This window comes from Ochotona princeps, chromosome 27 (assembly GCF_030435755.1).
Source record: "Ochotona princeps isolate mOchPri1 chromosome 27, mOchPri1.hap1, whole genome shotgun sequence".
In the NCBI taxonomy this organism is placed as follows: Eukaryota; Metazoa; Chordata; class Mammalia; order Lagomorpha; family Ochotonidae; genus Ochotona; species Ochotona princeps.
The window spans coordinates 17,579,216-17,603,577 of NC_080858.1; the positions used below are offsets into that span (position 1 = coordinate 17,579,216).

General features: G+C 45.2%; 1 long non-coding RNA gene across 2 annotated transcripts in view; it reads right to left on the reverse strand.

Moving 5' to 3' along the window:
• LOC131478109 (uncharacterized) overlaps nt 1-24,362 on the reverse strand; it is a 45,429-nt gene that overhangs the window by 18,716 nt on the left and 2,351 nt on the right. Inside the window, exon 3 of one of the 2 annotated variants that reach the window (XR_009244300.1) lies at nt 7,218-7,432. The exons of the other annotated variant lie outside the window; for it this stretch is intronic. This is a non-coding gene — a long non-coding RNA (uncharacterized LOC131478109). The remainder of the gene's footprint in view (nt 1-7,217; nt 7,433-24,362) is intronic. 2 annotated transcript variants of the gene reach the window in all.

The following is a 24,362-nucleotide window of genomic DNA, read 5'->3' on the forward strand; positions in this document are numbered from 1 at the left end:
CTTACTTAAACACAAGAAGAAGGGTTTTGGCCACACATCATTTTAATACCTGTCACACGGGCGTAAAACACAATCCCGAACAAGCAAGCAAGCAAGAAATGCAAAGGGAAGAGTTCTGGCAGGGTAGGGCCTGGAGAGGCACATGTTTCCTGCAATATTTGTTGGAGGGAAGGCTGGGAAACAGCAATTTTGAGGCAGCAGCAGATGGCATAAAACAAGGCTCGAAATGAGACCTAGTCACCTGGGCAAGAGGAGATCAGGCATTGCAAAAACATTTTCAGTAACACTGGGCCCTGGCAGCAGGAGTGCAGTTTAACAGGCAATAAACCCAGTGGTAATGTCATAAATGTACAGTGGGAATGAGACTGTCAGCTTATCAGAATCATAATGAAGTTAGCAGAGTCAAGCTACTTGTGAAGAAAGAGATGTTTACTGAGCTCACAAATGTTACAGGCCGGAAGTCTCAATAGCATCACGTAGGTTCATGGCAGGTGGCAGCTGGCAGAGCACACATAAGAAGAAATCTCAGTTCCAACGGTAACTCACCAAGTGGGTTGCCACAAATATTTATTTATTATTTGAGAGACACACAGAGAGAGGTTGGTCTCCACTGGAACTCCTCTGGTTCTGTCTCCAAATGCATAAAATGACCAGGACTCAGCTGGCAATTCAGTCAAGTAGCAGAATTCCAACTACTTGAACCATCACCACCGCCTTCTCAGGGCCTGCATTACCCAGAGTAAGGGACAGAATCAGAACCCAAACGAGGCGCTCAAGCGGGAGGTGAGGGCATCTCAACGTGTCTCATGGAGTAGATAGAATGTCCAGCTGTGAGCTCAAACACCTACAAGGGCTACTTCTCAGAGCAGTGCCCCCAGCAAGGCCTAAGCACCTCTAAGCACCACCATGTCTCCAGCAGAAGGACCCAGGAGAAACAAGCCACATCCAAGCCACTTCAGAGAACGATTCTGAAAGTGGGTAACAGATCACCCACAGGAGGCAGGAAGCCAAGCCAGCAGTTCCCTCCTCTTCATATTCTCCCCTCACGTTGAAGAACAATGCGTTCTCCTTGTGTCTTAGTCTCCCGCTGGAGCTCATCAAGTTGCACCAGCTGAGTGGCTTGAAACAACACACATTTACTGTCTTGTAGTACTTTGGGCTAGAAGTCCAGCCAGAGTTCAGATGGGCTAAAATCAAGGTGTCCTTCCCGGAGGCTCTGGAGGAGAATCTATTCCTTGCCTTTTCCAACTTGTAGAGACCACCCTGGTTCCTTTCTCCGTCCCCAAAAGCAGCAGCTAGGTTCAATCTTCATATCACACCCCATCACTCCTCTCCAGCCTCCTCTTCTTCCTCCCTCCTCCCCGTCTCAAGACTGGGTGATTAAACCTAGTCCACTTGGGTAAGTCAAGCTACCCTCCGTACCGGAAGGCCAGCAAATCAGCAAACTTAATTCTATTTGCAACAGTCATTCCCCCTTTTCCACCTAACAGGCTATTCAGAAATTCTGAGGCTTAGGAGGTGCACCTCTTTGAAGTCGTGTCTACCTGTCACATGATGATCCTACACTATCCAGTGGCCATTCTTCCCTGGCGGCTCACTTGGTCACAGCTGTTCAAAAAAGTGTCCCATTTTTGCTGTCAAGGGGCTGTTTCACTACACTAGGCCCACCTAATAATCTGAGTTCACCCCTCTCCTGTCTCAAGGTTCTCAACATTAGTCACAACTACAAAGACCCGTTCGCCATCTGAGGGAGAGTTGGCAGGTTCTGGAGATGAGTGCACAGACATTTGGGGGCTGTTATCCTGCCTGCACCATTGGAACCACGCTGGAATTCTCTGGCCTCTAGGCTGGTCATTGAATATGTAATTTCTAACTGGTGCTCTGCTATAAGGCTTGGCCATGTTGTTGGATAGAATGAATTCAATTTAATCAGAAAGCAGAAGTCAAGCCTTCTCACTATTAGCTCCCCAAACAGGAAAAATGTGTGCATCTTTCCTCTTGCCAGTGAAGCAGCACTGTGACCCTGTCACCGCCTCTAAGATATGGAAGGGTTCAATGTCGGTCCAGCTCACTCCCCAGGGACCGCCTCTTCGTAATCAACACCTCCCCTCACCCAAGGCCCCTGGCAACTGCTCAAGCTGTTTCCAGTCCTTTGCTTTTGCCTTTCTGAGAATGCCATGTGGTGGGGTCAGTGCTGAGGTACAGCAAGTAACACTGTCACCTGCAACACTGGCAGTCTGTATTGGATCACTGGTTCAAGTTCCAGGTGCTCTGCTAATGGGCATGGGAAGGCAGCAGAGGGTGGTCCGAACTGGGTGCATGCCACCTACTCAGGAGACTCAGATGGGGTTCTAGGCTCCTGGCTACAGCCTGGTCGGCTTTGGCAGTTGCAGCCATTTGGGGAGTAAACCAATGCATGGAAGACTTCTCTCTCTCTCCACCCTGCTTTTTTTTTTTTTAAACAATCTTTACATGGTTAATTAGGGCACAAAGGTTCAAGGGCTACAGGAAAGCAGGTAAGACTATTTTTTCCTTCTTGTTTTGTATCTGAGGTAAATGGAGAGATAAAGGGAGAAGCCCCATCCAGCCTCCCACCCATCCCAGGTCCCCGATGTGGGGCATGCTCTGAGGGTCTTGCTCAAGTGGTTTTGATAGTTCAACAGTTCTGAATTGCTGCCAATCTTGCCATTCCAAGCACGAGGAAGTCACTGCAGAACCCACTGATTGACATAGTCCACCTTAGAGTCCCCACCCTCTTAACAGAAATAAATCTGAGGGGGCCCAGTGCGATAACGTAGTGGTTAAAGTCCTAACCTTCAATGTGCCAGGATCCCATATGGGTTCTAATCCTGGCAGCCCCATGTCCCACCCAGCTCCCTGCTTGTGGCCTGGGAAAGCAGTCGAGGACAACCCAAAGCCTTGGGACCCTGTACCCGTGTGGGAGACCTGGAAGAACTCCTGGCTCCTGGCTTCGGATTGGCTCAGCTCCAGTTGTTGCGGCCGGTTGGGGAGTGAGCCATCGAACAGAAGACCTTTCTCTGTGTCTCTCCTCCTCTCTGTATATCTGACTTTCCAATAAAAAATAAATAAATCTTTAAAACAAATAAATAAATCTGAGCGGGAAAAAAAGAATGCCACGTAGAGGTTAATGGAATCATGTAGTACCTTTGTGGTTTGTCCTCGTTACGTTCCTGGGCCAGGAGTTCGGCACAGCGATTAAGGTACTGGTTGGGATCCCATAGAAAGTCCCTGACTTCAAGTCCCAGCTCTGCTTCTGATTCCAGCTTCCTACTAAGGCAGCAGGTGATGGCGCACGTGCTTGTGTCCTGGCCACCCACTTCAGGCAGCTGCCTGGCTTCCCAGCTTCAGCCTAGCTCACTGCTACGTCGCCAGGGGAGTGAAGCAGTGGACAGAAGATCTCTCTCTCCCTCTTTCTGACTCTTTTGTGATTTCCCTCTCTCAGTTTCTTCCTAAATCTCTTTTTCTCTTTCTGCCTTTCAAATTAGTGAAAACATACACAGGAGAATCTTTTTTTAAAGATTTATCTATTTTGGGGCCCGGCAGCGTGGCCTAGTGGCTAAAGTCCTTGCCCTGAACATGCTGGCATCCCATATGGGCGCCGGTTCTAATCCCGGCAGCTCCACTTCCCATCCAGCTCCCTGCTTGTGGCCTGGGAAAGCAGTTGAGGACGGCCCAATGCATTGGGACCCTGCACCCGCGTGGGAGACCTGGAAGAGGTTTCTGGCTCCTGGCTTCGAATTGGCGCAGCATCGGTCGTCGCACTCACTTGGGGGGTGAATCATCGGACGGAAGATCTTCCTCTCTGTCTCTCCTCCTCTCTGTATATCTGACTTAGCAATAAAAATAAATAAATCTTTTTTTTTTAAAGCCAGATATACAGAGATATACAGACAGGAGGAGAGACAGAGAGGACGATCTTCCATCCAATGACTCACTCCCCAAGTGGCTGCAATGGCTGGAGCTGCACTGATCCAGTCAGGAGCCAGGAGCTCTTCTGGGTCTCCCACACGGGTGCAGGGTCCCAAGGCTTTGGGCTGTCCTCAACTGCTTTCCCAGGCCACAAGCAGGGAGCTGGAAGGGAAGTGGGGCTGCCGGGATTAGAACTGGCGCCCATATGGGATCCTGGTGCATGCAAGGCAAGGACTTTAGCTGCTAGGCTACCGCATCAAGCACATAGGAGAAAATTTTAAAGAGAAATGACTCAATTATTTAAAAAAATAATACTTCTCCCCTTTCTATTGCTGAGTAGTATTCCACTGTATAAATGTATCATGGTTCATTTATTCATTCAATTGAAAAAAGACAATTGGGGTTTGAGTTTTGGGCAATTAGGAATACAGCTGCCATAAGCATCAATCCGCAGAGTGCAAATACAGGTTTTTCAGTTCTCTCGGGGAAATACCTAGGATTATTGGACCATATGGAAACACATGTTTACCATAAGATACAAACTGTTTTCCAAATTTGCTCTCCCATCTGGCATTCCTGCCAGACAGGAGCAACAGTCCCAGTTGGTCCCCATCCTTGCCAGCATTCAATCTTGTCTTGTTTCAACTTGGATTGGTTTGAGGTTTTAGTCATTTGAATAAATGCATGACATTATCTCACCGCAGCATTAGTGCGTAATTTGCTAATTACCAATGACAATGTGCATATTTACCAATGTGTGTTTTGCCACCCATCATTTTGTTCCAACTCTTTTGCTCACTTTTTAAAAATTTAATGTTTGAAAGGCAGAGTCACAAAGCTAGAGAGAGGAGAGAGAGAGAGCGAGACAGAGAGATCTTCCTTGCACTGGTTCATTCCTCCAAATGGCTACAAGTGGCTTCCGAATTCTGGCAGCGCATGTGTGGGCCATCACACCTTCTGAGCAGTGCTTCTCCAGAAGTTACCCAAGCCTATTTCCCTGTGCAAAACGCCGTCTTGTGATTTCACACAAATACTTCTGAGTTCCTTGGGGACGGGAGATCAGGGTGATGTTTTCTGTATCTAAAGCCTAATAGAAACAGTAGATGCCCAATATTTACCAAGAGGAGGAAGGGAAGGAAAAAACTGAGATGAAACTCCTTTCAAGATACATATTTGCCTGAATGTTGTGCAAATGTTTATTCACAAAATTACACGCCGCTGTGAGAGTCATAGTTCACACAGCTGTTTCACCAGCCTTAATGATGTCCCCAGATGACAACGGGAAAAACTACAGTGAGTGGAGTTAAATCAGGACTTCACTCTTTTTTTTTCCTTTGCACAACAATTAAGATTTTTTTTTTTTAAGATTTATTTATTTTTATTGCTAAGTCAGATATACAGAGAGGAGGAGAGACAGAGGAGATCTTCCGTCCAATGATTCACTCCTCAACTGACCACAATGGCTAGAGCTGCACCGATCCGAAGCTAGGAGCCAGGAGCTCTTCCGGATCTCCCACACAGGTGCAGGGTCCCAAGGCTTTGGGCCATCCTCGACTGCTTTCCCAGGCCACTGACAGGAAGCTGGATGGGAAGCGAGGCTGCCGGGATTAGAACCAGTGACCATATGGGATGCCAGCGCGTTCAAGGCGAGGACTTTAGCTGCTAGGTCACCATGCCAGGCCCACAATTAAGATTTATTTATTTGGGCCCGGTGGCGTGGCCTAGCGGCTAAGGTCCTCGCCTTGAAAGCCCCGGGATCCCATATGGGCGCCGGTTCTAGTCCGGGCAGCTCCACTTCCCATCCAGCTCCCTGCTTGTGGCCTGGGAAGGCAGTTGACGACGGCCCGATGCATTGGGACACTGCACCCGCGTGGGAAACCCAGGGAAGGTTTCTGGCTCCCGGCTTCAGATCAGCTCGCACCAGCCCGTTGCGGCTCGCTTGGGGAGTGAATCATCAGACGGACGATCCTCCTCTCTGTCTCTCCTCCTCTGTGTATATCTGGCTGTAATAAAAAATGAATAAATCTTTTAAAAAAAAAAAAAGAGTTATTTATTTTTTATTAAAAAGTCAGACTTACGGAGAGAAGCAGGGACAGATCTTCCAACCCCTGATTCACTCCCCAAGTGAATCCCCCAATGGCCAGAGCTGAGCCAATCTGAAGCCAGGAGCCAGGACCTTCTTCCAGGTCTTCCATGTGGGTGCAGCGTCCCAAGGTTTCGACTGCTTTCCCAGGCCACAAGCAGGGAGCTGAAGGGAAGTGGAGCAGCTGGGACACAAACTGGCATCCATATGGGATGTCAGTGCATGCAAGGCAAGGACTTAGCCGCGACTATTGTGCTGGGCCCAGGACTTGATTCTAATTTGATTTATTAAAACATGTTTGCACTTAGGCAGGAAGCATTTGGCCTTAGAAGGCAGGCCTAACACATCATCCTTGAAGAAAACACACCTGCTACTCAAGGCCCGGGCTATGGGACACCAGCTTAGGAAGCAGTGTTACAACACACCCTTGGCTTTCTATTATTGTCAGTGTTCCCAAGTAAAGAGTACTGTGAAGTCGATGCTCACTTCACTCAGGGCAAGACAATCAAGGAAAACAAACAGTATTGTAGCTACTAAAGCTGATCGGGAAAGTGTGCTTTTACAAAGATGCAAATTGAGGGAGGGAACAAGGAGGGATGGGAAAGGCTGTTTTGAAAAGTGGTCACATGTGCACGTCAATTTCCTCCGATGAAGTGTAACGCTAGTTTGTACTCCTATCAATAACAGTTAACATTTTGCAGGATTTCCATGATGGCATTTGCACATCATGACCCGCAAAATTTGTAACTGCACTTCCCTTTCAGTTGGTCATAACAACAACACGGTAAGCCAATCATTAGTTTTCATTTACAAGCTTGGAGCGCCAAGGCACCAAAATCAACCCAAATGGAACTGCAGAAGTCCCCGAAAGGCAAATGGCCTTGGCTTTCAACCAGTCAGATCCCCCTACACCCTGAGCCCTAAGTGCCTGCTGAAAAGAGACCCAGGGCTTCAAGGGAAAACTTCCCTCAGCAACCTTCAACAGCACAAAGGAACTGATTTTCACAATGAAACTCCTTACTAACTAAACAAACTGGCAAACAACACTTGACTCCTGTTTTTGCACCTACCAGCAAAGCGAGCCAAGTCCCCCCCCCCCCGCCCCCAGGCTAATGATCTCGGAGTAGGAAACCAGTTAACACCCAAGCGAATCAAATACCAAGCTTTCAAGAGGTGGGTGAGGGGAGCGGGGTGACCTTCTCACCTTCCATGGAAGCAGGTGGAGTTTGAGAGCACCAGATCCATATGGAGCTAAAACTCGAACCGAGCTTTAGAGACAAGCCTATGTGGAAACTGAAGCCTCTGAGCTTCTCTCACCAGAAAGATGGCATTCTTGGGGGGTAGGCGCCATTGGCATAGTTTTCGTTTCAGCAAAAACATCCCATAGCGGTACCAGTTGTGTCCCAGCCAGCTCCCTACCTGTGGTGTGGGAAAGCAGCGAAGAATAGTCCAAAGCCTTGGGACCCTGTAGTTACGTAGGAGACCCGGAAGAAGTTCCTGGCTTCTGGCTTCTGATTGGCTCAGCTTTGCCAAGTGGTTGTGGCCATTTGAGATGTGAACCGGAAGCAGATGGAAAAATCTGTGTCGCTCCCTCCTCCCCGTTTCTCTGTAACTCTGACTTAAAAGTGAAATAAATAGGGTCGGGCACAGTAGACTAGTGGCTTAAGTTCTCGCCATGTATGTGCCGGGATCCCATATGGGCGCTGGTTCCTTTGCTGCTTCCAACTCCCTGATTGTGGCAATGGAAAGCGGTCGAGGACGGCCCAAAATATTGAGTAAAAATAAATAAATCCTAAAAGAAAAAGAAAAAAAGAATTCCCGGCCTCAGAATGCCTGACGGTCATTGTAGTCTTAACTGTAAAGCAGCACCCAGGGTGTCCCTTCTGCCCAAAACAAGTGCATAACGTCCATTTTGTCTCGGGAGAGATCGAGAGCACAAAACAGATATTTCTAGGATTATTCCAAACTGAGTAACAGCCCTATATTGTTGTGGCTTTTAATTCTTTTTTAACTTTTGTTTACCTGAAAGACAGAGATCTCCCATCTGCTGGTCCTGCTCCAAATGCTCCCAACAGCCAGAACTGGGCGAGGCCAAAGCTAGGCTTGCAAAACTCAAACAGGATTTCCCAGACACACGACAGGGACCCAGTTCCGCAGTACTTGTCCAGCCCCTCCCCACTGTGCATTAGCACAGCTGATAGGCACTCCAGTACAGGATGTGGGTACCCCAAGTGGCCCCTACACCTCTCTAGGTCCGACCGTCACCCTGCCTTGGTTTGTAATGAAACAGTTATTAAAGATATTAGAGTATCGTTTTTCAACAAACGGCAAGTCATGGCTGCCCAGAAATATTTAATCCCCATAAAGTCTTGTAGCCTGGCAGAGAGCGAAAGGGAATGAAGCAGATTGAGTGTCACAGTGAAGCCACAGTCCTGTGCTCGCTGAGATTATTTATGGGAACAACAGGAAACCTCAAACCCTAAGCTGAGAGTCAGTGACACCTGAACTTGAGCTCTTACTCAAGGCCTGCTGTGACCTTGAATAACAATCCTGGTTTTTAAAGCCACTTCTTTGAACTTTTGTGAGAATTAAACAAATAATGTGTTAGACAAGCAGTTTTAAGAACACTCTGTGGATGACAATCGTTATTATTTATTTAACTAGAGAGAAAGAGTGTTGTACTGCATGCTTTGGTTTGATGTAGCAAAACAGCCCAGGGACTTTAGGGAGACGCAATTTAAACACTGATCATTGTTGGAACCATTCTTCATATTTCTCCCCACTTTAAACAGGAAACAATCCATATGCCACTATGAAAGTTGAGCTGTAGCAAAAGTATGGATGTTTGCAACAGGTAATCCGGGTTACAACCTGGGAGTCAGTCACGTGCCTTCAGATGTATGTTTTCCCAGTTGGTATGACAGGAGAAATGGGGAGACAGAACTACTCACACTGGGTGCATCTGTAATTCATTTTTTTAAAAGATTTATTTTATTTTTATTGGAAAGTCAGATATATAGAGAGGAGGAGAGACAGAGAGGAAGATCTTCCATCCATTGATTCACTCCGCAAGTGGCCGCAATGGTCAGAGCTAAGCTAATCTGAAGCCAAGAGCTTCTTCTGGTTTTCCCACACGGGTGCAGGGTCCCAAGGCTTTGGGTCATCCTCAACTGCTTTCCCAGGCCATAAGCAGGGAGCTGGATGGGAAGCGGGGCCACCGGGACACGAACCAGTGCCCATAGGGATCCTAGTAAGTGCTAGGCAAAGGACTTTAGCCACTAGGCTATGGTGCCAGCTGCATCTTCAATTCTTTGTGCAGAGGGGGCAGGACTCAAGGCCACTGCCTTAAGGGACCTTGAAGTTGGTAGCTAGGATAAGTATTTTAAGAACCTGTCTAAGCTAGATCTACAAGGAACTTAGAACGGCCAGCCCATATTTAAGGATGTAAAGAGATACTAAATCTGCAGATAGGTTCATAGATGAGCTTGCTCCGGAGTTAAGGTTTCCTGTTAGGACCACGGGGAACAGGAAGGTGGGCTTTGAGCAGAATCAGCTGGTTCTCTGGGCCTGGACTAAGGTACATCCATCGACAATGGGCCTGAAGAATACACTCATGAATGAACAGGGAGAGTTCACATACTCACGTTTGTAACACTCAAGTGTAACTACAGCATCCTACTTTTATAACCCATGTAAATAATAATGAAATTTCTTCTCACCTAAAAGGTATGACATTCCCTGCCCTGCCTCAAAATGAAAAGTTTACTGTGAAAACTCAGTCACTACCTAGTGTGATCACATCAACCATAGGGTAATTTAAGAATGTTGGATTTTTTTCCCTTCCTTTTAGAAGCTTTCATTGTATGCAATTATCTGTACTTGGCAAGTTCCTCCATGATACATTTTTAATGTTATTTACTGTTACTACCCAATAAAGGATACATTTCAAATGTATCTAGATTAGACAATCACAGCTAACAAAAGTTCCTTTCCTTGGAAATGCCTACAGGAGCTTAGTAAATAGAATCGCTTCACTTTACTGTAACACTGATCCACCTGCCCTCTTCCAGCTTTCTCCTGCTGCTTTTTAAGGCACAAAGAGCACCCATCACCCCAATCTCCTCAGCTTTCAGGCCAGCTGACAATAGCAGCATGCAAATTACTCCATCACTAAAATTTAAAGGACCACCGCACAATAGGGTTTAGCAGAGGTGTCCTGGGAAATTAACCGAAATTGGTGACCCTGCGCAACATGTGTCATCTCCTCATTCAGTCACCCCTCACTCTCTGTCCCCACCTGCCAGGCCAACTTTATCTCAGAACCCTCTCCCTCAACTGCCCCCTCCCAGAATCTGTCCTTGCCGAGCCAACAATGGTATGGAATCAGTCCCTGGCTCAAAACTCCTCAAGGACTTTGCTATCAGTTAAGATTTGCATTTGGCAGCTAGAAACAGAGCCCAGAAATCATAGCGGCTCCAACAAGATAAACGTTTATTTTTCTTTTCTGTAAAGGAATTCTGCAGATAAGCAGTTACAGAGCTGGCGTGGCATCGCCTATAGCTGTTGTATCTTTCTGTTGCACAATGTACCTTCTATCCTCAGCCACAAAGAATGTGTCTCAGGTTACATCCATCTTATCCACCTTGTAGGCAGCTGGAAGCGGACAGACCAGCAGGTGTCAGGCCTCCTTTCCAGAGCCTCCAAGGCCTAACAGAGCAAACGGCTTCGGCTTTGGGAGAGCTGCTTCAGTCTTTTCTGGCAGAACAGGAGTCAGACCATGTCTCACCCACAAAACTTTAGTCAATGTCAACATCTTAGAAACTGTAAGATATAATTTGAAACTGTTAACACTGTATTCTAAAATAGCTACACTGTTGACTTGCGACAGTGCCTTAAATTCCCAGAGTAGGAGATGTGTTCTGTAAGTCAAAGGCTGTATCACCAGGAAGAAGGCCTGTTTTACTGTGAGAAAGAGCTGCAGTAAGTATAGGGTACTTCCAAAGGATTCTAGAAGATGAAATTTTAAAATGAGTCTATTATGATATAGGAAAAAGTTAAAATGCATGCATGTTTTTTTTCCCCAAAATGTATTTTCCGTCAAACCCATAAGTATGGGTTTCAAATTTTTTTTTTGCATCAACATAAATGCATCCTCTTAAAATTTATTTAAAAGGCAGAGAGACACAGAGAGATGTTCTATCCCATCCCAAGTGTCCACAACAACCAGGGCTGAGCCCCATGAAGCCAACAGTCAGAAACTCCATCCAGATCTCCCACATGGGTGTCCCGGGGACCCAAGTACTTGAGCCATAACATGGAATCAGAAACAGCCAGAACTTGAACCCAAGCATCCCAAGTAGCATCTAACCCCAGCACCAATGTTTTTTTTTTTTTCAAAGATTTTATTATTATTGGAAAGCCGGATATACAGAGAGGAGAGACAGAAGGGAAGATCTTCCATCCGATGTTTCACTCCCCAAGTGAGCAGCAACGGGCCGGTACGCACCAATCCGATGCTGGGACCAGGAACCTCTTCTGGGTCTCCCACGTGGGTGCAGGGTCCCAAGGTTTTGGGCCGTCCTCTCCTGCTTTCCCAGGCCACAAGCAGGGAGCTGGATGGGAAGTGGAGCTGCCGGGATTAGAACCGGCGCCCATATGGGATCCTGGGGCTTTCAAGGCAAGGACTTTAGCCGCTAGGCCACGCCGCCGGGCCCAGCACCAATGTTTTAATTCCATTTCCCATAAACTTGTTGACACACCTTCACAAAGGCGACTTTTAACATACAGAAAAGAATTGTCAATGCTGTCAAACAGTATAAGAATACCAGAATCAATAAACACTATAGAAAAGAAAAAAAGGTTTATAGATACTTTGTGGAAAATTTTTGAATCTAGCTACTTGTTAAAACCCTAAGAAAACCCAAACAAGATAAGGAAATTTACAAAGAGAGGGGAACCAGGCGAGGACTGGTGGAAAAGCTGCACAGACTGGCCCAAGCTGTGAGCACGCAGGGTAGACGGATGAAGGCCTTAGAGAAAATGACAGACATCTAGTAAAAAGAGCAGAGTGAAGCAAATTAAAAAAAAAAAAATCTACACAACCCTGGCCAAGGACAGGTGTGGATCCCACCAAAAGAGTGGATTAAACCACTGCCTGCAATCCCAGTGTCCCAACTGCCATGGCAAGTCCTAACTGCTCTACTTCCCATTCAGCTCCCTGCTCATGTGCCTGGGAAAGCAGCAGAGGATGGTCCAATTACTTCGGTCTCTTTTTCCTAGCTTCAGCCTGGCCATTATGGCCATCTGGGGAATGAATCAACAGAAGAAAGCTCGCCCTCTCTCTGTCTTTCCCTTTCTACCCTTCAAATAGATAAAAGAGAGAGAGAGAGAGAGAGAGAGGTGTTTGGGTCCTTCTTCCATCTTTATCACTGCCTGGGAGGGTGACTTTGGAGAGCTCTCAACCTCTGGTCCGCAGTTTATTCAAATCAGAGGTTGGGGCCCTAAGAGCACTAACATGGTCACTGCTGGAAGCTAGTAGCAGGTACTTTGGCTTCAACAAGGGGAGACAGAAAATAAGCATCGTTGCTGAGAGGGGAGAAGACGCTGAGGCTCCCCTCCGAAGGGCCAGAGGTAGAATTTTAGAACCAGATTTAGGATTTGTCCAGTAGGGTACGTGTACACTCCCTCCTGTGTGTAGGAACAGCAGCCTGTTTGGAACAAAAATATAAGAATAAAACAGTGAATACACACGCAGCTATTACCTTAGGCAAGTCACATCCTAAATTTTTCTGAAGTATCAATTTTTGCTTTCTTCCAGAGAAAGGTATTTCAGACAGTGGAGAGGAAAAACAAGGAATAGAATTAAGGTGTGTAAGTTGCTTAGTCCAGGGCTGAGCACATAGCAGGGCACCCGATGACCACTGGTCAACAGGACACAGCCCTCTTTCTCTTCCTGATACAGAACTCGGTTCTCAGCACCACAGCTCCCATCAGCCACATTCCCACGGGCCAACAAACCGCTCTCTAGGCGTCCCCAGGGGCGAAAGAGAGCCCTCCTCAGTTGATCACACCAACCCTGGGCCTCCCGCCTGGCTACACAGCTGACGGTGTGCGGCAGATAAGCCACGCTGGTTCCCCTTCTCACATTCCATCAACGGGTCCTCTCTTTGGAGTGAAGACTGGTTTTATTTTGTGGTGCTGGAGCAGGCAAGGAGACAAGGTGGAAGGCAGGAAAGGAAAAAGAAAAAAGAATGAAGATAAGCTAGACGGGGGAGTTGTTTCAGGTCCAGGGCTAAGATTCAGAGCTATTGCTTTCAAAGAGATTATGAAAGACAAACACTTTGGCCAAAGACTGCAACAAGGGGTCGGTGTTGGGCACAGCAGTTAAGACACTGCTTGGGATCATGTGTCAGACTGCCTGGGTTTGAGGCCCGACTCTACAATCCATGTGGAAGACCCACGCTGAATTTTGGCTGCTGGCTTCCATCTGACCCAGCCCCAAATCCCTCCCTTACCTCTCTCTTGTTCTTGCTCTCACCACTCTGTCTCTCAGGAACACTGACTTTCAAATAAATCTTTTTTTAAAAAAAGAAAAATAAATGTTGTGATTGAGCTGGCAACTACAGGTCTCTTAGATCAGCTCCAAAGAAGCACGAACTGACAGCTGAAGACCTGAACAACTGTTCATACCTACACAAGAACCTAAGAGGCGGAGCGCTGGGTTACAGCTTCCTGTCCTGCCAACTCTAGGCTGTTCTGCCCATCTAGCCAGCAGAGGGCTCTCTTTTACTAATCTTCCGTCTTAAAAGCAAGGCCGAAAGCCCGGTCTAGATGATTTGTTCTTCCTAGCCCTCTTTGAAAGTCTCCTTGCCAAGCCAAATAAAGAATGGAGCATTTGGCTAAAGTACCTGTGAACACCGAAGCCAGCCCCAGGGTAAAAATGAAAGGAAGTGGAGCAGCGCTGCTTGGAGAGCATGACTGAGGATCCCCTCCGAGTTCTCCTTCTTTGCCCAGCAACCTCACAGACCAGACTCTAAAACGGTGGACCAGACAAGAAAACGGTACAGGGAACTGGCTGGTGATGACAATGAAAAGGGACCTCCAGCTAAAACGAGCAGCTGGGTGGGTGGACAAAGTGTTGGGGTCCGCTGCTGCAGACCTGTGGTTCAGCAGACACTAGGCCTGGCTCTGGCTCGCATGGACAGAAGGGAATGTTTGATCGAAAGATCGAGGCACCAGGCAGGATACCCAGGGCCCACATCAGAGCGCCTGGGTGCAGGCCCTGGGAGGCAGCGGTGATGGTTCCTGCCACCTACACGGGAGATCTGGATTAAGTTCTTGGCTTCCAGCCCTGGTCCTATCCAGACCCTGCTGGTGGGAGAATTCGGAAAGTGAATCAGTAGGGAGGAATGTTCAGTCTCTTCTTTCTTTCTCTTTCTCCCTCCCTCTAAATAAATAATAAAAACGAACCTTGAATTATGCCATTTGGGATCAATGGCTGCCCTCGTGGTTCAAGCACTTCACATTGCATCTTTCTTACCGAATGAAGACTGAAAAAAGTTTCCTTAGAAATTATATTGTACGTGTTTCACAGCATCACAGCAAAATAATGTACTCAAAATAAAATGAAGGAAATAAAATAGAATGAAAATGGGAAATGAAGGCTTTTTTTAAAAAAAAGATTTTTTAAAATTGTACTTGAAAGGCAGAATTACAGAAAGATAGAGGGGGAGATATCCTATCTGCTGGTTCTGTTCCTAAATGGCCATAATGGCCCTGGCTAGGCCAGACCAAAGTCTAGAGCCAGTGGCCTCTTCCAGGTCTCCAACTGGAACGGGGATCGAGGACTGGGGCCACCTTCTGCTGCCCTCCTAGACCTATTAGGAGGGAACGGTACCAGAAAGGAAGCAGCAGGACTTACATCTAACCATTTGGGATGCCATATTATGAGTGGTAGTTCAACCTATTATGCCATAACACTGGCCCTGAGATGTTTGTTTTTATATATATAAAAAAAAGTGAAACCCATGCAAAACTTTTCGTAACATGAATTTTCCATGAACCTTTTTGAAGATTCCTCTACACTTGGATTTCAAGGGTTTAAAGCACTTTTTTTTTTTTTGGCTTTGGTTTTTAGATTGATTTTTTTTGTTTTTGTTTTTGCACTCCGAAAAAACTTATCTCTCAGTTCTATTTTCCATTAACTATTTTAAAGGTTTATTATGAAGGCTTATTATTATTATTTGTTTGAGAAGCATAGAAAGAGAACTCTTCCATTTGCTGGTTCACTCCACAAACACCCACAACAGCTGGGGCTGGCCAGACCCAGAACAAGGCACTCCATCAGGATTTCCCTTGAGTGACAAGAGCCCAGTCACAGGTGCCACCACCACTGCCATCAGCAGCTGCCTCAGAAGTGGAGGCTGAACTCCATCCCTGGTACTCCCACATGAGATGTGAGCATCCCAAATGGCAGCTTAACCCGCCGCACCATGACACCTGTCATTTCCGTACATCTGTGACCAACCTTTGCAGGGAATGAAAACCTCAACTCTCCTTCCCACATCCTCCTGGGATAACCCCAATACAAGACTGAGGGTTTTAACTAGAGTTAGAGAAGTCAAGAAAGGATCAAACTATTTAATTGAAAATGTTCAAGTTATTCTCTTCAGTTATGGACCGGCTTCCAATTACACTTAAAGAAAAGCCCGAAATTCCTTACTGTGGCTTATCAAGTCCATCACCCTTACTACAGCACACATTCCTTCTGCCCTTGGATCATGTGTCCCAGGAATAAGCACCTTTTTTTTTTTTTTTTTGAAAACTAAAAAGACAGAGGCAGACTTTCCATCTGCTTGCTGAAAGCCAGGGCTGGACCAGACCAAGTCCAAGAGCCAAGAAGAATACACCCAGGTCTCCTGTGTTAGTGGTGGGGAGCCACCTACTTAAGCCATCACCTGCTATTTTACAAGGTGCACATTCGCAGGGAGATAGACTCAGAAAGGGAGCTACAACTCAAACCCACGCACTCCCATATGGGATGCCGTCATTGCAAGCAGTGTCTTAGCACAACACCCAGCCCCACAAGCACTTTATTTCAAAGTCCTTCCCTGGTTTGCTGCCTTGGACCAGGGTTTGCCTGGATGATTCTCCTTCCCCACTCCTTCACTTGCTTGGCTTCTGCTCAACCTCCAGGTCCTAGCTACAAGGTCATTTCTTAAGAGTGATTTCTTAGCCCCCATCACCAGGTTCTGCTTCCTGTTTCTGACGTTTCCAGCATTCTACAATGAAGGCACCCCCTTGGGCAGGTAGATTTGTGAAGGCCCCTTTATTTGGGGGGGGGGGGCAATAACAGAGCTTGGCTTGCAGGCCCTGCTTACTCCCCAGCTGGGAAACTTTGGATGGAGCTCAAGTTGTCAGAGCTTGAAGCTGAATTGTGACATCCTTTCCATCATATCTCTTTCCACACACTCCCTGTAATGCCATCTGGTCTACCTCCTCCAACAAACAGACTGTGGCTTCATGACGGTAGCCTGGCCCAGAAGGCTCCCGAGAGCGTGCATGCAACAGTAAAGCAGCACTTAACACCACTAAGCAAATATTCAGTTACACATTCACATGCTCTTTCCCAATGAGATAATAAATGTGCCTGGTTCAGCCTACGCAATTGTACTATCATCTCCTTTTGAGTTTGGTGGATTTGTGGTTTGTGGCCAAACAGGACTGTAGCTTCCTTGGACAGGCACTTGATCTTCAGCGATGGAATGCACGATCTTACAGCTCTGAGAGTCAGAAGGAACCCGTCCATCCTCTTGTGGAACCTCCCCCCAGACAAGAAAGAATCAACATTTTCTCAACTGTAAATGCAAAGACAGAATGAAGCAATTCCCCAAACTCCATATCCCTCACTTGTAAGATTTGCTTCAGGTCCTCTTAGAAACTAACTCGAAATTGAAAATGACTGTCCAAGCCCTGTATCCTCAGAAACCAAGCCAGGGCAGGTACTGGATCTGTTAATTCACACACTGTTTCCCTGCATGTGCCAAGGGCAAAGGATGAGGCAGTGTGAGTGTGGAATACTGTTAGCAAGGAGAGAGGGCAAAGCTGCAAGTTTCCGTTGTTTACAATATCCCTCGGTTAATTCCCCTGATATGGATACGTCACTTCTGCGCCCTGCACACCAAGCTATGTGCATATAACATGTACACAGGCACACACACACACATACTCCTCTGTAATCCATCTGGGCATTTGAGCAGTTCTGGAAATATTAAAAAGCTGTTATAAAATGCAATCAATACATATATGTTTAAGAAAAAGTATCTTCCAATCAGAAGTTAGGAAACTTTAATGTTTCCAGATAAATGTTACATGTATGAGCATATTTTTATTTTTCACAAATAATTTTTATTTTACTTTATATGTTAGATTATGCTTATTTTATGCTTTTTGTTCTGGTTTTATATATTTTATATTTTATATATTTTATATTTTATTTATATATTTTATATATAATATTTTATATTTATATTTTTATATATTTTATATTTTATATTTCACGGAAAAGGTAAATATACCATAAATATTGCTTATGCCTGCTTTTTGCCTTAATGTCCTTTTTTTAAAAGGTTTATTTATTTTTATTTGAAAGACAGAAATGCAGAGAGAGGAAAGACAGCGAGAGACCATCTGTCCTCTGGTTCACTCCCTAAATGGCCACGAAAGCCAGAGATGGGTTGAGACAAAGCCAGAGGCTTTTTCTCGGACTCCCACATGCGTTCAGGGGCTCAAGGATTTTGACTGTCTTCTGTTGCTTTCCCATGCCATTAGCAGGGAGTTGGATCAGAAGTAGAGCAGCCAGATGCTCATATGGGTTGCCAATGCCACAGGCGGAACCTTAGCATGCTACACTGCATAACTGGCCCCTCTGTCTTATAGACAACGTTTCCTATTAATACATATTAAGCCACCTGCGCTGTCTTAATGGCTGCAATCTGTGTTATTCCTGGATATACTAAACAGGGTTCAATAGAAATCATTCATTCTATAATCCTGTAAATGTCATTTGGCTTGTTCGTCTCTTTATAAAAGCTAATTGTAACACTGCAAACAATTATTCTGAGGAAAAAAAAAATCTTTGGTCATAAATCTTATTATTTCCCAAGAATGATTGTAGACAGGAATTGTGCAATCATGGACTACACACATGTTAAATCCACAGTATATAAAAATATACAATGCACACACGTGTGTGTTCCATATTCAGCAATTTTCTCCAAATGTTATAGCCACCTATAACACCATTTACCACACATTATTTTCTCACTCTGCTGGCTAGAAATTTCATACTTCTCATGTAGTGCAATAAATTATGCTCAAAGCTTTTAGAAGACAGTCGAGGAGTGGCTGTTTGGTGCAGCAGTTTGGACATTGCTTGGGACACCTATATCCCATATTGCAGGGCCTGTGTTTGTGTTCTTGCTTCTCTTTCAACTCAGCTCCCTGCTAATAAGCACCCTGGGTCCCTGCTGCCCATGTGGGAGACTGAGTTGGAGTTCTAGGCTCCTGGCTTTGGCCTGGCCCAGCCCTGCTATCGTGAGCACTTGGAACCAACAGATACTGTGGAGGTTCTCCTTCTGTTTTTAGCTTTCTCTCTCTCCCGCTCTCTCTCTCTCTTCTCCCTATCAAATAAATAAGAATCAAAACAAAGCAACAAAACATGAAAGAATGGAGTTTGAAGGAAAAAGCAGAGGAAGGCAAGGATTCTGGAGACGTGGATTATTGATGATAAAGAGACGGTCAGCAGGAATGGATGTGGGTGTGTCACAAAAGCCTGTTGTGCTGTTTGGAAACAACTGAGCTGAGGAATACCACAGACCAGGAAAAACAAGGCCACTAACCCAAGATGAGGTGGTTTGGGGGAGAGGAATGAACCTGGGTGATGGCTCGCGGAGGCCATGGCTTCCTCACGCACACATTCCTTGTTTCCTTGGTCACCAGTGAAACTACAAAAACCCTTAGATAAAAAGGAGGAAAACAAAGACCAAGCCATCAAGAAAGAATAATGAGGGTGGGCTGTCAACACAGCGGTTAGACCACACTTGGAAAGCCTGCATTCCATGTCGGAGAGCTTGGGTTCAAGTCCCAGCTTTCCTCCTGATTCCAATCTCTGGTCCATGTTCCTGGGGGGCAGCAGGTGATCCCTGAGATAGTGGGTTCCCCATCATCCATGTGGGAGGCCCGGATGGAGCTCTGTGCTCTGGCTTGGCCCAGCCCTGGATGGTGCAGTACATTTGTGTGTGTAAATCAGTGGATAGATGATCTCTCATTCCCTTTCAAATTAACAAAAATACATAAGTAAAATTCTTCTTTAAAAAAAAGCAAGAAGAGCTACCCATGTATCTGGGTAATCCTAACTGTACTTCTTTTAACTAAACATCTGATTTCTCTATACAGTTTGTACTCCAGTAGTCTCAAACTACAATTGAGCATATTTTCAAAGTTCAAGGGCCTTCGTCTTATTTTCTGAAAACTGTATTCATATCCTTGGCTTATTTTCCTGTTGATTTGTTAGCTTTTTGTCACTGATTTGTATAAACTCTTTCTTTATTAGGAAAATTAAACATTTGTTATATGGGTTTCAAACATTTTTCCCAGTTTGCCATTGTCTTTGTAAGTGGGTCTGTGTGTTACAAATTTATAGTCACAAATAAATCTATACAAAGTCCTTTCAGAAATCATTAGAAATGGCATTTAACAAATGACTTATTTTAAACACTTTTAAAAATGTGATAAAACATACATAACACTAAATTTACCACTTTAACTGTGGTAGGATTTTTGGTAATATATAATTTTGTTTATTCAATGTCAACTAAACACATTTTTCAAAGGTAATAGCAGCACTAATTAAAATGAGAAGACAGGCGGGTATTAAGCAGTTGACACACTGATCTCCCTTCACAGTGCCTGGGTTCCCAACTCCACTCCTGACTTTAGTTTCCTGCTAATGCATACCTTAGGAGAGAGTAGTGGTGGCTCAAGTGATGGGGTTCCTGTCACCCCCATGGGAGACCCGGGTGTAGTTCAGCTTTGCCCTTGTTAAGACCATTGTGGACACTCACGCAGTATCTTCAGCAGATGGAACCTCTCTCATCCTTTCTCTCTCACTACTTCTAAAATGAAAATTCATAAAATGTTTGAAAAAGAAATGAGTCATACGAGTGTCATATTAAAGTTGTGGTTTAAAATTTTTCATAGTGGGGGAAAAAAAAACCTGGGTATGGACTGAACAGGCGCAGACCTGTGGTTATTCCCTAAATAATGCAGTGTAACAGCTGTTTATGCAGCCTTGACTTGGGGTCCAGTACGTCTAGGGAGGAGCTGTAGTGTCAAGGAGGGAACATGTAAATCATATGCAAATGCCCATGCTGCCAGACAGAAGGGACTCTGTCAGCATGCCGGGAGGAGGGGGGACCCCGACATCAATCCCCCTGTAGACACCCCAGGCCCACGGTTGTTGACTGCGGTCCCTGCAAGAAGCAGCATGAGACGCCATGCTACCTTCAGGAGCACAGCACTGAAACTGAACCGACACAGACCAGCAAGGCGACCAGGGAGCAGCTCCGTGAAGTGCTCCGTGTTACTTGCAATAGTTACTGACACAATACTATCATGTGACGCGACTTCTGTGCATAGTTGCTTAGTTTTCTGCCCAAAGTATTCTAGCTTTCACCACGCTTTACAACAAGCTTTTAAAAAATATGTAGAAAAACAAAAAAATGTTTTTACTCAGGTAGTTTTAGCCAGTTGCTTGCTTTTTTCTGCCTCATGGTCTCTTTAGATGTATTAAAACAGTTATTAAAATTAAACTTTATAAACGTCAACGTTATTATGGTGTTAAGCATTAAACTTGGGATTTTAAAATGGACGGAACAGATTTTTCCGTAAAACTTCACAGTGATTTTTGTATCCCTAAATTTCAAGTTAAATTTGTTTGCATTTAGGATTCTTTGTTAAAAAAAAATGTTAAAAATGGGCCCAGAGCGATGGCCTAGCAGCTTAAAGTCCTCGCCTTGAAAGTTCCGGGATCCCACATGGGCGCCGGTTCTAATCCCAGAGGCCCTGCTTTCAACCAGCTCCCTGCTTGTGGCCTGGGAAAGCAGTCGAGGACAGCCCAAGGCCTTGGGACCCTGCACCCGCGTAGGAGACCTGGAAGAAGTTCCTGGCTCCTGGCTTCAGACTGGCGCAGATTCAGTTGTTGCAATCAGTTGGGGAATGCGCCAATGGACAGAAGATCTTTCTCTCTGTCTCTCCTTCTCTCTGTATATGTGACTTTCCAATAAAAACAAATAAATCTTTTTAAAAAAATGTTAAAAATACAAAAAAAAAGAATGGGATGTCTTCATTAATTGTATGGTTTATAAATATTCCCTGGTTATTGTTTATTATATGCCAAGTAGCATGCTAAGCACCACAATACATTTTCCTATGGTATACTTTTATAACTCTGAGAGTTATAAATATCATCATTGCATTTCATTTACTTATTTTTAAAGATTTTATTTATTTTTATTGGAAAGTCAGATATACATAGAGGAGGAAAGACAGAGAAGATTTCCTGTCCACCAATTCACTCCCCAAGAGGCTAAAACAGCCGGAACTGAGCCAATCTGAAGCCAGGAGCTTCTTCCAGATCTCCCATGTGGGTACAAGCTTTGAGTCATCCTCGACTGCTTCCCCAGGCCATACACAGGAAGCTGGTTGGGAAGCAGTGCCCCTATGGGAACTCAGCGTGTACAAGGTGAGTACGTTAGCCACTAGGCTGCTGTGCCAGGCCCTCACCATTACATTTAAAAAATTTTCAATTAATTATTTTTATTTGGAAGGCAGAGTGGCAGAATGAGATCTTTCCATTGGTTCATTCTCCAAAGGGCTGTGCTAGCCAAGGCAGAGCCAGACCACAGCCAGGAGCCCTTAACTCAGTCAAGAAAATTAAGTATTTGCCATATAGCTTACAAATATATTTTCCCATTGTTTTTGTACATGGGTGTGTTATTGATTTATTATCATAAATCTATATTATGTCTTTTCAGAAATCATTAAAAAGGACAATTATAAGCCATATTTTCTTTAATTTCTTTTTATTGTTGTAACATGTGGTAGGTGACAGGGCCCCAACTATTTGAGTCAGCACCTGCTGGTCCTCAGTGTTTGCGAGTAGCAGGCAGCTACTCCCATCCAGCTCCCTGCCTGCAACCTGGGAAAGCAGTTGAGGACAGTTCAAAGCTTTGGGACCCTGCACCCGCGTGGGAGACCTGGAAGAGGTTCCTGGTTCCTGACTTCGGATTGTATTTTAATATATATATGTAAAATCCCAAAGTAAATAATAATAACAATAACAGCAATGACATGATCCTGGGTGCCTGCTTGGTAGAGCAATGAAATGAAATAACATGACCAGAAGCCACTGGAGGGGCAGGCAGCTGGCCTACACGGAAGCACTGGCCTAGGGCTTGTCTCCCACAGAGTGCTGCAGTTTCTGCCTCCAGTTGCCTGCCCATGCCCCTCCTTGGGGCACTGAGGCTCAAGTAACTAGGTCCATGCCATTCACAGGGGAGAAACAGGTTGACTTTCTGGCTCCTGTCACTGCAGCTGTCTGAGGAGTGAATCAGCAAATGAGGAGTATGTCTCTCCCCCTGTCCACATGCCTCTTAAATAAATCATTCATCACCCCCTCATTCTCAGAATGTAGTGTAAAGGTATAGATTCGTTAGGGAAGACTTCCAGTTTCAACCTGGTGAGCACTCCTCCATGGGGCACCGTTCCCCTTGTTCAAGCCACCTGTCAGACTATTTTCATTGAGACCGCGGAGTCTTCCCACCACTTTTCTGTCCCCTGAGGAGAGGCAGAGCAAAGTTACTTGTGGAGGTTTTCTTTGGAGTCGGATTGTTTCTGTCATTCCTCATCTATGGGACTTCTTCATCTATCTCCATCATGCAGAAAGCTGTGGTGACCCCATCTGATCTCCTTTTTTTTTTTTTAAGATTTATTTTATTTTTATTACAAAGTCAGATATACTGAGAGGAGGAGAGATAGAGAGGAAGTGGAGCTGCAGGGATTAGAACCAGCGGCCATATGGGATCAAGGCAAGGACCTTAGCTACTAGGCCACGCTGCCGAGCCCCCCATCTGATCTCCTTATAGACACACAATCATGTGTCACTCCATGGTGGCTATGTGCTAAGCAATGCACCATGAGAGGATCCCACTGCTGTGTGCACACCATGACATGTACTTAGACAACCCACCACATACTTGGGCTATATGTGGGAACTTCAAAGAAGTTCATGGGGGCACCGGCGTTATAGCATAGCAAGTTGACCATTTGTGACACCTGTACCACACCAGCTACTCTGCTTCGAATCCAGCTCCCTGTTGATGCCCCTGAGGGAAACACCAGGTTATGACCCAAGTGCTTGGTTCCCTGCCACTCACATGGGAGACCCAGATGGAGTTCCAAGCTCCCAGCTGCAGCCTGGACCAGTGCAGGTTATTGTGACTATCTGGGGGAGTGAACAGCAAATAGAATTCCCTCTGTCTCTCTCCTCTCCCTATCCCTCTTTCAAATAAATTAAAAAATATATTTTTAATATCTATTTTTCAGATTATATATCTGAAAAGACAAAAAACATGGAAAATAGAATTAAAAGACTCAAGTTTATTTTGATGCAAGATAAATGAATACGAGAGACCTTCAAAAACTTTAAGGGAAAAGTGTATGGTGAAGTTTGTCAAAATTTTCAGAAACTTTAGCACCAACAGTAAGCTTATCTTTTCCAGGTTTCTGCAATACCCACGTATGGAATAGACAGACATCCTCCTCCTCCCAGGCCACACACCATGTTACTGTTACTGCATGCTGGGGGCAATTGTAGCACAATAGTGAGTTTGTATCTAATCACAGGGAAGGTGCAGGAGAACTGTGGTGTAAAAGATGGAGAATGGTGCTCTGGGTAGGCACTTCCCATGAATCAAGCAGCTGTAGGACTGAAAGCTGTGCAGGGAGAGTCAGTGAGTGAGAGAATGACTCTCCTGTCTGCCTTCGTAGACTTTATAAACACTCTGCACTCAGGTTATGCTAGATTCATTTTATAAATTTTTTTCTTTCTTTAACATTCACCTGATTTTACTGTCACTTTCTTTTTTTTTAATTATCACTTTGTTACCTTATAAACATTTGACTTTCTTTTCACAACATTGTGATTCTTGTTATAACAATTAGCTTAAAACACAAATGCACTGTAACAGCTTTACAAAAATCTTCATAACTTATTTTTAAGTTTCTTTTC